The sequence below is a fragment of the Papaver somniferum genome, chromosome 1 (assembly GCF_003573695.1).
Source record: "Papaver somniferum cultivar HN1 chromosome 1, ASM357369v1, whole genome shotgun sequence".
Lineage (NCBI taxonomy): Eukaryota > Viridiplantae > Streptophyta > Magnoliopsida > Ranunculales > Papaveraceae > Papaver > Papaver somniferum.
Window position 1 is genome coordinate 30,252,798 of NC_039358.1, and position 16,995 is coordinate 30,269,792.

Below are 16,995 nucleotides of genomic sequence, written 5' to 3' on the forward strand. Positions count from 1 at the left end.
AAAGAGAAGAAAGTAGGAGTACAAAGGTAGTGAGTGGGAAGAAGATTATTTACTTTAAATATGACTTAAGATTTGGTCACCTCATAGTATGGGCTAAAAATCACATACAATTAGATAAATATAACTAATATGTGGGCTAAACATAAAATTTAACCTAAGTTCCTGTACTAATTTTTTTACCCAAAAATTAGGGACGGACAATAGCCTCCTTTAGCCCCTTGCTAGGCCCGTCCCTGACAACGACTATTACAGCACTTGTCTATATATAGACAAAGACATTACAAGAAAAAATAATAATAACATAATGGAAAAGAAAGAATTATTGGAGATAACTCTTAGTACCGACTGTAACTAAAAAATTGTTTTTGTTATACAACTGTAACAGTTGTCATTCACTATTGTTGAGACACGGCTATTGTTGACCGAGAAGGAGATATACGGATTGCCGGCACATGGGAGTGCTACATCCTCCTCAAACTATGCCTTCACAGGAGGCATCGGTTTGGTCTTGAAAGCATCAAATTGCACCTTAGATAAGCCCTTTGTGAATAAGTCAGCCATCTGACTCAAAGGATGTAGATAAGAGATTATCATAAATCCAAACCTAACCAAATATCGAATCATATGATAGTCCGCCTCGATATGTTTGCTGCGGGCATGAAAGATTGAATTTGCTATAAGACCGCCAGCACCCAAATTATCACAATACAACTTACAAGGAAGAGATAATTGTACAAATAACTCCTCACATAGATATGACAACCATAAAATCTCAGCAGCTGCATTTGCAAGACCCCTATACTTTGCTTCAGTGCAGGTTCGGGGGATAGTTTTTTGTTTCTTAGAGGACCAGGAAACCATATTTCCTCCAACAAAAACACAATATCCAGAGGTGGATTTGCGAGTGTCAGGGAAACCATCCCAATCACTGTCACAATAAGTCATAAGTTCACTACAATTACCAGCACCAAGTGTAATACCTTGTCCCAGAGAGCCTTTCAAGTACATCAAGATCCTTTTGGCTAACTGCATATGAACATCAGCGGGACAATGCTTGAATTGACTGACATAGTTAACTGCATAGCTAATGTTTGGTTTGGTGAGTGTCAAGTATTGAAGTCCACCTACTAGACTTATATAAGTTGTATCATCAGACAAAACATCACCATTTTGAAATAGAAGCTCTTTTTCCATGTGAAACCGTAGTTCGACAAGGTTTGCAACCCATCATATCATGCTTTTTTAGAGAATACTTATTTTCAGTCAGAAGTAACTTCTTAGAAGTAGTATCAAAAGTAGCTTCAATACCCAAAAAGTAATGTAGAATACCCAAATCCTTCATAGAAAATTCAGTCTTGAGAGAAGTAAGAAAGAAAGTAAGCAATGAATCAGAAGACCCAACCAAAATAATATCATCAACATACACCAAAAGAATCATCCTCTCGCCATGACTATCGTAAATGAACATAGAAGTGTCACAAATAGAGTTTTTAAAACCATAAGTAAGGAGATAACCACTAAACATGTCAAATCAGTGCCTGCTTGAGACCATAGAGAGATTTCTGTAGAAGACAAACATGATTAGGACATATATCGTGGATCTACAAAACCATGAGGTTGTTCCATGTACACCTTTACAATCATATTTCCATGAAGAAAATCATTACTAACATCCAGATGTCTAATGCTCCAATAAGAACACATCTTATTGAGTTTCTTTAACAACTGGACTAAAAGTTTCCTCAAAATTAATCCCATCAAGCTGATGATATCCCTTAACAACTGTTTTTGGTTCAGAAATAGGCTTAGTGATACTTGTTAGAGCACTTGTCGGTCAAACTCGCAAGCGTTTCTGTCTCAAGCTTGTTTGTCAAGTTTAGGTGATCAAAACTATAAGTCTTGATTTCTAGTCTACTTATAGCTATGTCTCGGATTAGGATAGAATGTGTAGTTGAGCTTTAGACTTCACGGCGTTCATCGATTGAAGATGAAGATCTGCTGAGGAGAGCTTGGAGGAACTTCATTAACAAAAGGCATGTGGAGACTAAAATTTATCTATCACTCAGAAGTCTATTCTATTCTATCTCCTAATGAGACTAGGTCGTATAGCTATATATACTTTTACATTATACACATTTGATATTTCGAGTTGAGTTTATCTCGCTTATCTATTTCTCAAAATATGTGTTGGAAGCTCTTTGCTTTAGCTACGTTCATCATTATTCTTGACGAGTTTAGTTGGAAACAATTTATTTGTTGGAAACTAAATAATAAGTCAAAAGATGATCATGTAAAAATTGCCTTGAAACATCTTACATGATTTGTGTGAGACAGTCATTTGATGTTGACTCGGAATGTTTCGTATTGATCATTCGATCAGTTGAAAATTAATTATAAGCTAATAGTTTGTGTGAGACAGTTGTTGTTGTCTACTAAGGATGTTTCGATGATTGAAACGAGAGTTTAGAACAATTAAGCATTGTCTGGATATAACACAGTATGCAAACTGTTGTGGTATGATTCAGGTCCGGGAACCAAGTTTGCGTACCAGTATGCGAACGATTTTAACTATTAAATTCCGGGAACCATGTTTGCATACCAGTATGCGAACGGTTTCACCTGAGTTAGGTCCGGGACGACAGTATGCATACCGGTTTGCCAACTGTCGGACAAGACCAAAGTACGGAACTTAAGTTTGCGTACTGGTAGAGATTTTAGATAACCAAAATGAATGATTAAATGAAACCCAGTTATATCCGCAAGCGCACAGGTCAATAGTAATATAGATAGCAAATGCGGTTCGTTCCCACAGGGAGTGTGAAATACTCTACCAACTAATACCAAAAATTAAATAATCAACAAGATAATGTTTTAAGGATTTTTAGAAATTCGGAACAAAAAGAAATGATAAATAATTTAAAGATAAACAAAACGAGTGTGGGTTATTAGGATTTTCGGTTTCCACCAATTAATTATGCAAACTCTACTAATCTTTAAAAATATATTCCATGCTTTTTCAAATACTGTTTCTCCGCTATAGTTGTCTTCGCTTCATGAGTAGTGATTCTAAAACATTACCTATCTATCCTTGCATACCACGTCTAGGGATTTAACCGAAGCACGCAGTATCAATTCAAAAGCATAAATAATCTAGAAAATCACATCAACAATAGAATACCAAGCCAAATGAAGAAAAACTACTAATCAATCAACTCATTATTAAGCATATAAATATAGAGTTTTCATAATAAAATTGGGTTCTACCTAGACCCTAACATAGCTTTAGCTAGCCATGGCTTTCACAAAAAACCATAAAAAGATTAAAATCAAATAGGTAAGCAACTGCGAAAACCGCCGTCTAGCCGCGCCTCCCCCTTCTCTATCTCTGGTCGTTGGTCTCCTTTTTCTTCTTGAACTCTCCCCAAAAATTACCTATAAAATGAGTCTGCCTTCCATATTCTCGGCCAAAGCCAAAATCCCTTCTTTCCAATTAAATGTTGATTTCCTTTAATACTTTCCACATCAAGAACATCATAATCTTCTCCCTTAATTTGATTTGCTGTCGCAATATATTCTCTTGGATTATGTCGTCATCCAAATAAATCAAAACAGGAAGGAAATCTCGGTGAAGAAGAACATGTGATTGATCCGGTCCTGCACTTCTTCACGGCAGCAAACCGTTAACAGCTTCAACACAGTACCCATCAAAGCCCAGTCCGAACACCATGCCAAATTAAGCCCACAACAACAGTCTTCATTCAATGCATCCAACCAATACTAGCACTCATAGTTGTTGCCAATTCATTCTCCAACTCGGCATTCTCCATTCACCTCTGTATCCCTACATGAACTCGATCTCGCCCTCATTCCCATCTGCAGAATTATCACATAGCCAAAACCTTCTCTATTTGGATCTGTATCTTCTCAATCGTGTAGCATGTAGCTCCACAACAACTCGATTCAAAACAATCCATAAAACCCAAATTCGCCTGCTACCGATCAACCGAGATGACAGGTGTTGACACTACAAATTACCACCACCAGCTCCTCATTTCCGATCCTCTTCATTAACACCAAAACCTGGATACAGCCAACACCATTTCGGTTCTCTGGCAGCATCACACATCACGACCTAGCTCCACTTCCGTGCTTCTTTACTGCGAACCATCCCATTATCCTCCGTTCATGGAGCTTCATTCCAAGTAACACCAACTGCCATCTTTTACTTGAACCCAAATTCAGTTCGATCTGTTTGTCCTCATGGTTTGTACTCCTCAGATGGCCTGATTTCTTGTTACCGGCATACGAACATCACCACCAGCAACCTATTCAGTTGGTATCTCCCCTTTCTTAACATGCACTCATCTCTGCCAGCAGTTGTTCAGTTCCGACCATTGCCCATTCAAACACGTAAAAACCAGCAGCGCCTTTCTTAACTTGGTTGCAAACAACTCGAACACAGCACCGCCATCCTCATATTCCATCTGCATCGTGCCTGTACCATCAATAACCTATTGTATCTGTAATTAATTCCATCCATCCAACTTCTGCCTTCCAAATTCAGACTCCATGGTTAACGACAACTGCTCAATGCTCTTGTTGTTTTCTTTGCGCAGAAACTCGACCAAACCACTGTCGAATTCGGCCAATCTTCACTGTCGACTGCCCTAAGAGTTCACAATGATCAAAACCGCTTCCATCATCTCCTGCTGTGTGTATTTATCAGTTAAGAACCTCAGCTTAAAGCCATCTCAGACACCACCTATCCTTTCCATATTTGCTTCAACGACCACTGCTGCCACGACAAATTCAGAACCCATTACCAGTCCTTCCCGTAATCAGAACTACAATTCAATCGTCTCCTGCAAACAATCCAGGCACCAATTTCTGATCACATGGGAGCCCCACAGATCTGTAGCTGCAGCCATTAACATCAACTCCAAGAACTGATTCGAATTCACCACACATACCCCAAATAGACTCCAGCACACAGCTGCAGTAACAAAGCTGCTTACTCCATCGATCGACTGCATTGCTCAACCATAGCTTGGTCAAAGAACACAAACGAAACGGAACGAACATAACTCCTCCATCTTCTCCTGCGGTTACCAGTTCACCATAACCACCAGTCCAGTTGCATCACCAGCTCCTTGTCTCACATCTTTCTTCCATTCAACATGAATGCAACTGCCAACAGTTTAAGAAACTGATTCCATCTTCTTTCAGGCAATTCTTCGAGCAACTGAAGTGCAGTTTCTGTGCGGCTAAAGGCATGTTCGAGACTGATTTCGAAACCTTGTTTATAGATTTTTATTGACCTGCAAATCCCATTCATACACGCCCGTGTCACAATTAAGACCAAAACTCTCATTCAATCTCCACCTGCGACAAACTCCATTGGATAACCACCAACACCATTTTCCATAATCAGACCACACAACCCATTTAATCTCATTCTCCTATAATAAACACCATGGAAGCAACCAAATTCCCCCTTGAAGTCTCCATCTCGTACCATGAATGAAAAGTAATGGCAGCTGACTCAAAGCTTCTCTCTGTTGTTTATAAGAACAAGAGATGATGTTCCATTGGTTGACAACGACATGTGATGGGTGGGAGAGTAGGCCACGCGGGCTAAAGCAATGACAATCCTTGCTTTCCATAACGTGCGTGAGATGGCTTGAGCCTTGAGAGGTGCTGATATATAACAATACCAGGCCACCCACATTCAAGGTTCTTTGGCACTGAGTACTGAGAAGCAACATTGGACCTTGTTATCGCAAACACCGTTTAACTTCCAAATTAGCAATTTATTATCTGGATGATTGAATTTTCTTGTACTTTCTACAAAAGCACTAAAATAGTATTATTAGTCAAAATATCGAGTCCTAGCTAAGATAAATATGGGCATAAAATGTGGCATTTACGTGCTTATCACGTTCCCGTTTCAAACTTAGTTGGTTAAGTTCTAAATCGATTAAGTATGATTTCATACACATGAACAAATACATTTATAAATTAAGGAATGCAATCTTTGCAAACCGTGGCTTAATGTTCATGAATTGATTCTTGAATAAGTACTTTGTACAATCATGAATCAAATCCGATATTGCTTCAATTTTGTCTTGTATACTTCTATGAGAATATAAAAAATTGAACAACTCAATGAGTAACACAATTATATTCATTTGATCTAGAAGTATTAGATGAATGTGGTTAATGCAAAAGTGTTCATATAGCTAACTTCGGTTAACTGTTATTGAGCCAACTCAACATACACGTTTAGATACGGTTACCCATATTTAAATGAAGGTATATTTCATTTGTGTGTAACAAGCTAAGACCATCTAACGGTGGAGAGATATTGCTTTGGTTTTAAGCAAACTTAGCTTGAATCTTAAATCAGGATTTCATCTAACGGTGAACATTGATTACTTTGTTTTTTATCAAACCCTGATTTGAAGACTATATAAGGGAGAACTCTAGCAATTGGAAAACTTGATCCTCGTACCTTCTGTGTGATCCTAGTTGCGTACTAGAGTCGATTCTCCTTTAACCTAGGTTTTTCATAAAATCATTATAGGTTAACGACTTAAACGCTTTATTGGAATTCTGAAGACAGGCCCAACTATTTTCTATGTAGGTGAGTGTTCTGATCTTACTTGTTCTAGCGTATTGAGTACTATCTTCTCTAAGATTTGCTCGAGATTTATCTCCGATAGGTAAGATATAAAAAGTAATCACAAACCTTTTCGTCTCATTCTTTGTGGTTCCACAAAAACTTCTTCTACTACCATATAGTTAAGTTATTGTGAGGTAATTGATATTTCTAGGCTGTTCTTCGGGAATATAATACCGGATTATCAATTGGTTTACGTTCACTTTAATTTTATCAAAAGACCAAACAAAATTTCATAGGTACTTCTGTGGGAGACACATTTATGTATCAGAATAGACTTTTCTGTGGGAGACAAATTTATTTATAAATCTTCGACTTTGGGTCGTAGCAACTCTTAGTTGTGGGTGATATCAGTTAAGGGAATCAAGTGCGTAGAGTCCTGCGGGGATTCATAGGCGTAAGGAACGCGACTGTACCTTAATCGATTTTAGACTTGGTTAGGTCTCAACTACATTCCAGTCTGGAGTTAACTTACAATAGGATAGTGTCTATAGCGGCTTAACACAGTGTGGTGTTCAAATATGGACTAGGTCCCGGTGTTTTTCTGCATTTGCGGTTTCCTCGTTAACAAATTATTTCTTATTCGCATTATATTTGTTTATATAATTGAAATATCATAGGTTGTGGGTAGTTCAATCAATTGGTAAATCCAACCTTTGGTTGTTGATTGAAATTGATTGACACTTGAACTTTGATTTTTTGTACCGTTCAAGTTATTTTTCATATCAATCAGGCTCACAGATTTCTATTTGTTCGATTGCATATTGTATTGAGAAATTGAGATATAACTCTTGGATGTTTTTCCTTTATTGAGTCTGACTGTCTAGTTGATTCTCTTGGAATTATATTGGAGTTAATCCATACAGGTTGCCGAACGAAATATTGGGTGTGGTTGTTAGACCCCCGCTTTTCAATTGGTATCTGAGAAGGCAAACACGCTAAGACCTCATAAGTATGTGTTTGTAGAAATCTGACTTTATGGAAAGAAGTGACATCTCAAACAACGCACCACCAATTCAGAAACTTTCTGACTTGGTTCAAAGCTTTGTTTCTCCTGAGATGTCTCTCTCGTCCTCTCCATTAACTGAAACTATGTATAACTGGGAAACTCGCCTAGATGAACAGTTGGATGACCTTTCTGATGACAGTGATTCAGACGGTGGAAAAGATGTTGATGAGGAAGTCTCATAATACATCAAGCTTTTTGACCATCTCATAAAGAAAAAGAAGTCAACATCTTGCTTGACTGAGTTTCTGACTCCTCTTTGTCTAGAAAACAAGAAAATGAGAAAACTCTTTAAGGGTTACGATTGCGGATACAATCTCTTCTTAAAGATCATGAAGAAGATGTGCGTTCAAAAAATTCTGAATGTGAAAATCTTCATCGAAATCTCTTTGTGTTGAAAGAAGAATTTGCAGAATCTGAAGCAAGATGTAGCTCTCAACAAAGTTGTTTTAATAACAGAGAGAACGTTTTTCTCTCACGGGAAAAACAATTGGAGGCTGACCTAACTGCTGCTCAAAACAAGGTCAAGTTGCTGGAAGAAAACTTGAAAAAGTTTAACCTTAGTTCAACAAAATTATCCACTATGCTGGGAGCATGTAAGAAACATCGTGATACACGAGGTTTGGGTTATGGAGGAATAGACGCTCCAAGTAGTTGTATTGATTTTTTTTGTACTAATAACAATTTCCAGCAGAAAGATTTCACTGATGGCAAAAGTGAAAAATTACCTTCAGCGGCAAAAGTTTCAAAGAACAAGGGTAGTCAGCCTCCAAAGACAGCTTATATGAGAACAGTTAATAACATTCCTTTTTGTTGTTATTATTGCGGAAACAAGGGTCACCTTGAAAGGAGAAGTCATTTTCGCTTGCGGAACGAAAAACTTTATAACATTCTTATATGGATGTCTAAGGAAATAATCAAACCTTTTTCTCATATTACTAGTTCTAAATGTCCAACCTTCAGATAAGGAAAGTGTTGTGATGAGCCAATTCTTACCTGTAAGCATAACACAAAACCTTTTTGCAATTGTAAAAAGAATAGTGTTATAAGGACAAATGACTGCTTTGTTGGTCCAATGAGTAAGCAAAATTATTCAAACTCTTCTTCAATGAATGGAGGAAGTTTTGGATCAAAAGCGTCAACCGTTCCTGAATATATTCATATAAATAATCGTGTTTCAGAGCTCCAGGCCAGTATAAAAAGACTCAAGTGTAGCATTAATAAGGAAAGGAATGTAACAGCTTCAGGTATCTCTTGTCCTCCTTTTATTGATTCTCTTGAGACTAACTCTATTGACTTCTCTGATGTTGTTCAAGAAAGAAAAGTTGAGAATGTCAATACCCTTGATGAACAATATTCTCATCGAATTACAACTTGATTGCTTATAGTTGTGCGTCCTCTTTGAGACCGTGTGAGGATGCACATAATTCTCAAGAAGATATCCTCTTCTTGACAAGGTGGTCTTTGTTGTATCTGTTTTTTTTTTCTTTTAGTATAAAAGAATGATCATCTTACTATTGAGCCTTGCTCCGATCAATTATTACTCTTTGTAATATAAATGATCAATAACTCTTGAGATAATTCCCTTTGTTGCTTGAAAAAAAAATTATTTTGTCTTTCTGTTAAGACAGTTTGGCTTGTTGTTTTTCAACAGTTGTCTTGTGCTCTGAAATTATTTTAGCTAAGATACTATGTCATTTTTTAAGAACTTGTTTTTTATCTTTTATAAAAAAATGCTTCTAAAACAATCTCCATTGGCTCCTTGGTTAATAACCATGAACCGTTTGTGCACCGGTTCCATATTTGAATGTATGGCTCCAATACCGGCATGATTGGAAAATATGTTATGTATCCCTAGGATTTCTCCCTATGAAAAACATACATACATATATATATATATTGTTTTCCCTTCTTAGATATATGTAAGTTCCTTTACCTCAAGAATCCTCTTATAATATCATGATTTGCACGATGGATGGATGTATGCAAAAAGGAAGACAAAGTTGAAGATGGCAAAGTTATAGAGTTCCATGAGAATCCTATCTTCACAACATGCTATCATGTTGTTGATCATGAAAACGATCTTCCAGTCCAGATGTCATCTCAATTGATTGGAAATATTCTTCGAGATTTTGGGGTTGTACGTGATAAACTTGCAATTGCAACAAAGAATCTTGAGTTTTTGAAGACTGAACTGAAGAAAGTAACTGATGAACTTGTTTTTGTTCGATCTGTGATTGTTGTTTATGTCTAAGTCTTTCAGTCTTGTGTTTTTTTTTAGTTGTTGTTTTTTTTTGTCTGGAAAACTTCTTATGAGAATTTATTCATGTGTTTTAAGAAGGATAACAAGGGTTTGGAATATCAAATATTGTGATTACGCATAGCTATTGCCAACGATTTTCATCTTGCAATGTTTTTAGATTTATTATTTAAATTCTAAAGTTGTTTGGAAGATGATTTTGCAGTATTAATCTTTATTGGTTTTATATATTGCAAAAATATTATGGGATATGTGTGTTTACGTCCGTGAACTATGGTCATCTCATATATGTCAAAAGTTAAGTCTATTATGTCTTTATGTAAATATTGATAAAAGATAGAATGAACTATTGAATATTCTGCAGTATTGATCTTTCCGAGATCCACCTCTATGTGAAAGTACTGTATGGCTACGTAAGTTTTCTTATGTTTGAGCATTTCCGATTAAATTAATCATAAGGTATTTAAAAAAAACGTGGTTTTAACAACCACACCCAATATTTCGCTTAACAATCTATATGGACTAACTCCAATATACTTTCAAGAGAATCAACAAGACAGTCAAACTCAATCTTAAGAAAAGTATATCAAAGAGTTATATCTTTATTTCTCAATTCAATCTGCAATCAAACAAATAGGAACTTGCGAGCTCGATTGAATATAAGAAATAACTTGGACGGTATCAAAAACCAATATCCAAGTGTCAATCAATTTTATCAATAACCAAAGGTTGGATTCAGAATTGATTGAACTTACGCACAACCTGTGATATTTCAATTATATAAACAAATATAATGCGGAAAATAAATAACACAGACACCAGAAATTTTGTCAACGAGGAATCGCAAATGCAGAAAAACCTCAGGACCTAGTCCATATTTGAACACCACACTGTATTAAGCCGCTACAGACACTAGCCTACTCCAAGTTAACTTCAGACTGGAATTTAGTTGAGCCCTAACCAATCTCACCCTGATCAAGGTAAAGTGGCGTTCCTTACGCCTCTAGAACCACGCCGGATTCTGCGCACTTGATTCCCTTAGCCGATCTCACCCACAACTAAGAGTTGCTACGACCCAAAGTCGAAGACTTGATAAACTAATTTGTCTCACACAGAAAAGTCTATTGAATAAATAAATCTGTCTCCTACAGATATACCTATGTGTTTTGTTCAGTATTTTGATAAATCAAGGTGAACAAGAACCAATTGATATACCGGACTTATATTACCGAAGAACAACCTAGAAATATCAATCACCTCACAATAATCTTAATCGTATGGTAGCGAAACAAGATATTGTGGAATCACAAACGATGAGACGAAGATGTTTGTGACTACTTTTTATCTTGCCTATCGGAGATTAAATCTCGAGCAAATCTTAGAGAAGATATTACTCAATCATGATATAAAACAGCAAGATCAGAACACGCAAATACAGAGAAAATAATTGGGTATGGCCTCACAATCCCAATGAAGTCTTCAAGTCGTTAACCTACTGGGTTTTAGAAAAACCTAAGGTTAAAGGAGAATCGACTCTAGTCGCAACTAGTATCACACAAGAGGTGTAGGGATTAGGTTTCCCAGTTGCTAGAGTTCTCCTTTATATATTCTTCAAATCAGGGTTTGTAATCAATGTTACCTTGGTAACAAAGCATTCAATATTCACCGTTAGATGAAAACCTGATTAGACTCAAGCTAATATCTTTCAACTGTTAGACCGAACTTAGCTTGCTACACACAAATGAAAATTGACTTCATTTAGATATGGGTAACCGTACCTAAACATGTACACCTTTGTTGGTTCAAAATTAGTTCACCGAAGTTAGCCATATCAACGCTTTCATATCAACCTTATTCATCTTAAGTCTTAACCATAACTAGTTCAAATGACTCAAATGAAACTAGTTTTAGAGTTGTTCAATTGGTTATATTCTCATAGAAGTATACAAGACACAATTGAAGCAAAATAGATTTTGATGCACTCGAATCAATTGATGAACATTATAGCCACGGTTTGCAAAAGATTGCATTACTTATTATATAAATGTATTAGTTCATGAACAAACCGATTTTAAAACACAACCTACTCAAGTATGCAAACGGGTACGCATACCTAAGTAGACGTACTTGGACCGTGTTCGTCAGTATAAGGACGGGTACGCATACTTTTGTACACTTCCAAGCTTCAGTTGAATCCAGTACGTGTACAAGTACGCATACTATAGTACCCGGACTTCAACTGACTTTGCCAGTACGCGTACAAGTACGCATACTCTAGATCCCGGACTTTACCTGACCTCGCCAGTACGCATACGGGTATACATAGTACATTCCGGTCTTGCATCAACACATATGCAAGTACGCATACTGTGCTCATAATCCAATTATGGTTAACTATTTTAAACTCCCATTTTAATCATTGAAACATTCTTAGAAGACGACTATAGCTGTCTCACACAAATTATTAGCTTCGAAGCAATTTTCAAGTGATCGAATGATCAATACGAAAGATTCCGAGTCTACATCAAATGACTGTCTCACACAAATCATGTAAGATGTTACAAGGCGATTTTCACATGATCATCTTTTGACTTTAGTCAAGAATATAAGATGAACTTGGTTAAAGTAAAAGCTTACAAACACATATTTCGAGAAATATTTAAGCGAGTTAATCTCAGCTCAAAATCAAATATGTACAATTGAAGTCTATATAGATATATGACTTTTGTCTCAAATAGGATATAGAGTAGATAGACTTTTGAGTGATAGATGAGTTTAAGTCCTCACATACCTTTTGTTATGAATTTCCACAAGCTCCCCTTAGTAGTTCTTCGTCTTCAATCGATGAATGTCGTGAAGTCTAATGCTCAACTACACTTTCTATCATAATCCTAGACTTAGCTATAAATAGACTAGAAACAAGACTTATAGTTTTGGCAACTAAACTTGACAACAAGCTTGAGATAGCAACGATTGCGAGTTCGACCGAGCAGTGCTCTAACAATCTCCCCCTTTCTTAATTTTAGTCACAAAACTATCAATACATATGGATTACAAAATAAATAAACTTTGTAGCTTATCATTCAAATGCTTGATTTTCTTGGTTCTTAAACATTACTCGATATCTTTGTCGCTTCCAAGTACTCCGGTGATTCTGAATGTGTTCAACTCAGCATCATAGTTGTTGAAGATCCGTAGCTATAACAATGAGAAAACAGTAGCTCTCAATCATTATTATACAGTGTCATAGTATTATTACACAACATCAAAGTTCAATTGTATCACAACTTTGACAATAATAATATGGTGATTTGTATCGCTCCCCCTTAGTCAATACTTCATCTCATAATGAAAACCATTCCTCCTTACACAATGATCCGTAAACCATATGTATTTGTAGCGTGAACTACACATTAATTCTCCCCCTTTTTGTCAATATAAATTGGCAAAGGTACAAAAAATAGTGGGATCATAATGAAATTCTCATAGAGATACTTCATGACTAAAAGAGAACATATCAACTTTTTTTCGATAATTTCACATAGTCGAAACTTAGTGTATTCATCAAGGAGTTTATAAAGATACAAGAAAACTCCTATAGTATTCCACAACCGCACTCCCCACAAAGATTTGGCAATTAAGCATAAGTTCAATTAAGAATTCTTCCCCATAAAATGTCATTCCCGAAAGAACAACAAGAGCGACGTTACTTTCACAAGAAAAGAAGGATTTCTTTGGACATTAACAAATCACATGAATCATGAATTTGTATCCAAAATACTCAATTAAATTGACCACAAGTGAACCTATGATTAATCACATGAATCGGAAATGCTTAACATAAGAGAAATTTTGACTGCACGGTACTTTCACATAGAAGTGGACCAGGGAAAGACCAATACTGCAGAATATTCAAAGATTCATTCTATTTTTCATCAATATTTGCATAAATAGATATAATAGACTTGATCTTTGCAATCAAAAGTTCATCATATCTTCATCAAAATTTGCATCATGACATAATAGACTTAACTTTCGACATATATGGGACAATCATATTTCACGGACGCAAACACACATATCCCATAAAAAGTTGCAATATATAAAACCATAAAGATTAATATTTCAAAATCATCTTCCAAATAAACTTTAGAATTTAAATAAATAAATCTAAAAACATTGCAAGATGAAAATCGTTGGCAATAGCTATGTGTACTCACAATAATTGCTATTCCAAACCCTAGTTATCCTTCTTAAAACACAAGAATAAATTCTCGTAAGCATTTTCCTAGACAAAATAATTAACAAGAGATAAAGAATTTACTCATCATCTTCATCATCGGAAACCATCCAAGAGGCTTGAACAATATCCATGTCTTCCTTGATTTCGGGAAACTTAGTAGCAACCACACATAATTGTTCTTGCACGTATTTTATCTTGGAATTGATCTTAAACACACCCTTGAGAATTTGATGAAGAGTACCCAATGTAGTAGGATCACAAGAACCGTCAAGGGAATCACATCTTTGTCTTTTGCAAGTATTCTCCTTCGTACGTTTGAAAGTACAAGGACGAACAAGTTCCGGAGTTCCAAGGGAGTTGCAATGGGAGCAAAGGAATATGCACGACAAATTTGCTCAATTAAGCAAGGAAAGCCTAACTTCTTGTTGGATGACGTCATTGATACCATTTGAAGAATGATAAATCCACAAATGTCGAGACTAGGAGTACCCAATTCAAGGAAATAGACCAACTCCGCAAACTCACGACTCCACCGAGAATTCTCAATTGTGTAGGGACAAAGGTTAGAAATACCAAGTTTTCCAAAGGACATCAAAGCAAGACTAAGATAATTAGTAGGAAATTTTCCTTCAATCCAATCAACACTCTTGCCACAAAGACCATTCGATATGGTTTCATGTGATGGTCTTTCATTACTTGGCTTAAGAAGGCGAAAATTACCCAAAGGAATTTTGGTAATCCTTGAAATCAACTCTCTACTAACAAGAAACCTTTCTCTATTTATTATGGTATCGAATTCCATGTTCTCAAGATCAACATCATGGATGTTAGCATATAAGATTCTTGTGAGAGTGTCAAAACCTTCACCAAGACCATCAAAGATGTTTCCAAGGTTATACTTTTCAAAGGAAACCAAATCTTCTTTATGACCATTAGACATTTACAATTTCTTTTCTAAGATGAAACTAGTAAAATAAATCCTTTCAAATGTCTTACCACGAGAATCATTGACAAATATGATTTTAATGGAGGCTTGGTCTATAGGTATGTTCATGCTAGAAGGAGAAGATGAACCCAAGTTTTTTGAAACCTTCTTTGAAACCTTGAAATTTGTCATGAGACCTAGAAATTGAGAGTACAAGGAGAAGGAAAAACTTAATTGATATGCTCCTTGAAGATGAAGAAAACCCTCAGCCTCTTTTGAATATCCGCAAGTGAATTTTAATGGAGATGATACATGAACCCTAGAAAAGTTCACGTACGCGGACTAGAGAAGGAAGAAGAAGGATACCCGTACCATACTTCTTAAATACCCAATAATGGGCTTGGACCCGTTCATGAACCGCGACCCGCATAAGGAAAGCAGGATTTCTTAAAGCGTTCAATAGCCAAGGTTTGCACACTGAAAGGACGGTACAGTGCAGTAAAAGGATATAATTAGTAGGAAAAAAACTACATCACTTTAATTAACCTTGGGTGGAGAAAAAAAGATTGGCAAGGAATTTTTCTTAGAGAAAAAGATTAAAAAATAAATTAACCCAAACACAAAAAATAACCAAACAGTTACTTGCCACATCTCAAGTTATATACAAATGGGGTAGAGACAAGCTTGTTACCAAGAGGCTAGATGTGCAGAGAGATCATCATGCACCTTTTCCGATTGATATTTGTGAAAATTACCAGAAGCATAATCATAGTAATGATGATACTCAGGATTAATAGAATTTTTTAAATCCTTTTTCTTATGACCAAGGAATGACGTTTTCCGACAATTAGAACCTACACTGAACTCATCAGAAATATTTTTTATCAATTTCACATGAGTTGGTAGTAAGCATAGTTCGTACATCATGAGTACATGACATGACAGGTACAAAACTTTTGTCAGAAAAATTCTTTTCCTCAATCGAATTAAGATTTTCTAAGGATTTAAAAACGCTTTCAAAAGCTCTAAATAGAACTTTGTCAATTGATCCATTACGATAGTATTCCTCAAAAAGATTAAGAGTAAATCTAGTGTGATTCCATATCTTTGAGCGTTGACAACGTTTTCTCGAACGATTTTTCTTAGAAGAACTTTTAATTTTTCCTTTAGACTGTTTCTCATCATCTAAGTTTTCCAAAGTCTTAGATGGAACGAGATTATTATGAGAGACCAGAGGTATAATGGATAATAAGCTCTGAACAGTCTTTAAGGAATTCTGGCGTGCGTTACAGATGCCAAGAGCAAGTTTTCCAAAGAAATTTCCTATAGGGACAGACTTTAGGGATCAGTCAAACACAAACTTATTAGGTTTATAGTGTTTTCCTTCTCTGATACCAATTCAAAAAGCGTGGGTCTAACAACCACACCCAATATTTCGCTTAGCAATCTTCATGGACTAAGTCCAATATACTTTCATGAGAATCAACTAGACAGTCAGACTCAATCTTAAAAAAAGTATATCAAAGAGTTATATCTCTATTTCTCAATTCAATCTTCAATCAAACAAATAGGAACTTGCGAGCCCAAATGAATATAAGAAATAACTTGGACGGTATCAAAAACCAATATCCAAGTGTCAATCAATTTAATCAACAACCAAAGGTTGGATTCACAATTGATTGAACTTACGCACAACCCGTGATATTTCAATTATATAAACAAATATAATGCGGAAAAGAAATAACACAGACACCAGAAATTTTATTAACAAGGAAACCGCAAATGCAGAAAAACCCTGGGGACCTAGTCCAGATTTAAACACCACTCTGTATTAAGCCGCTACAGACCTAGCCCACTCCAAGTTAACTTCGGACTGGAATGT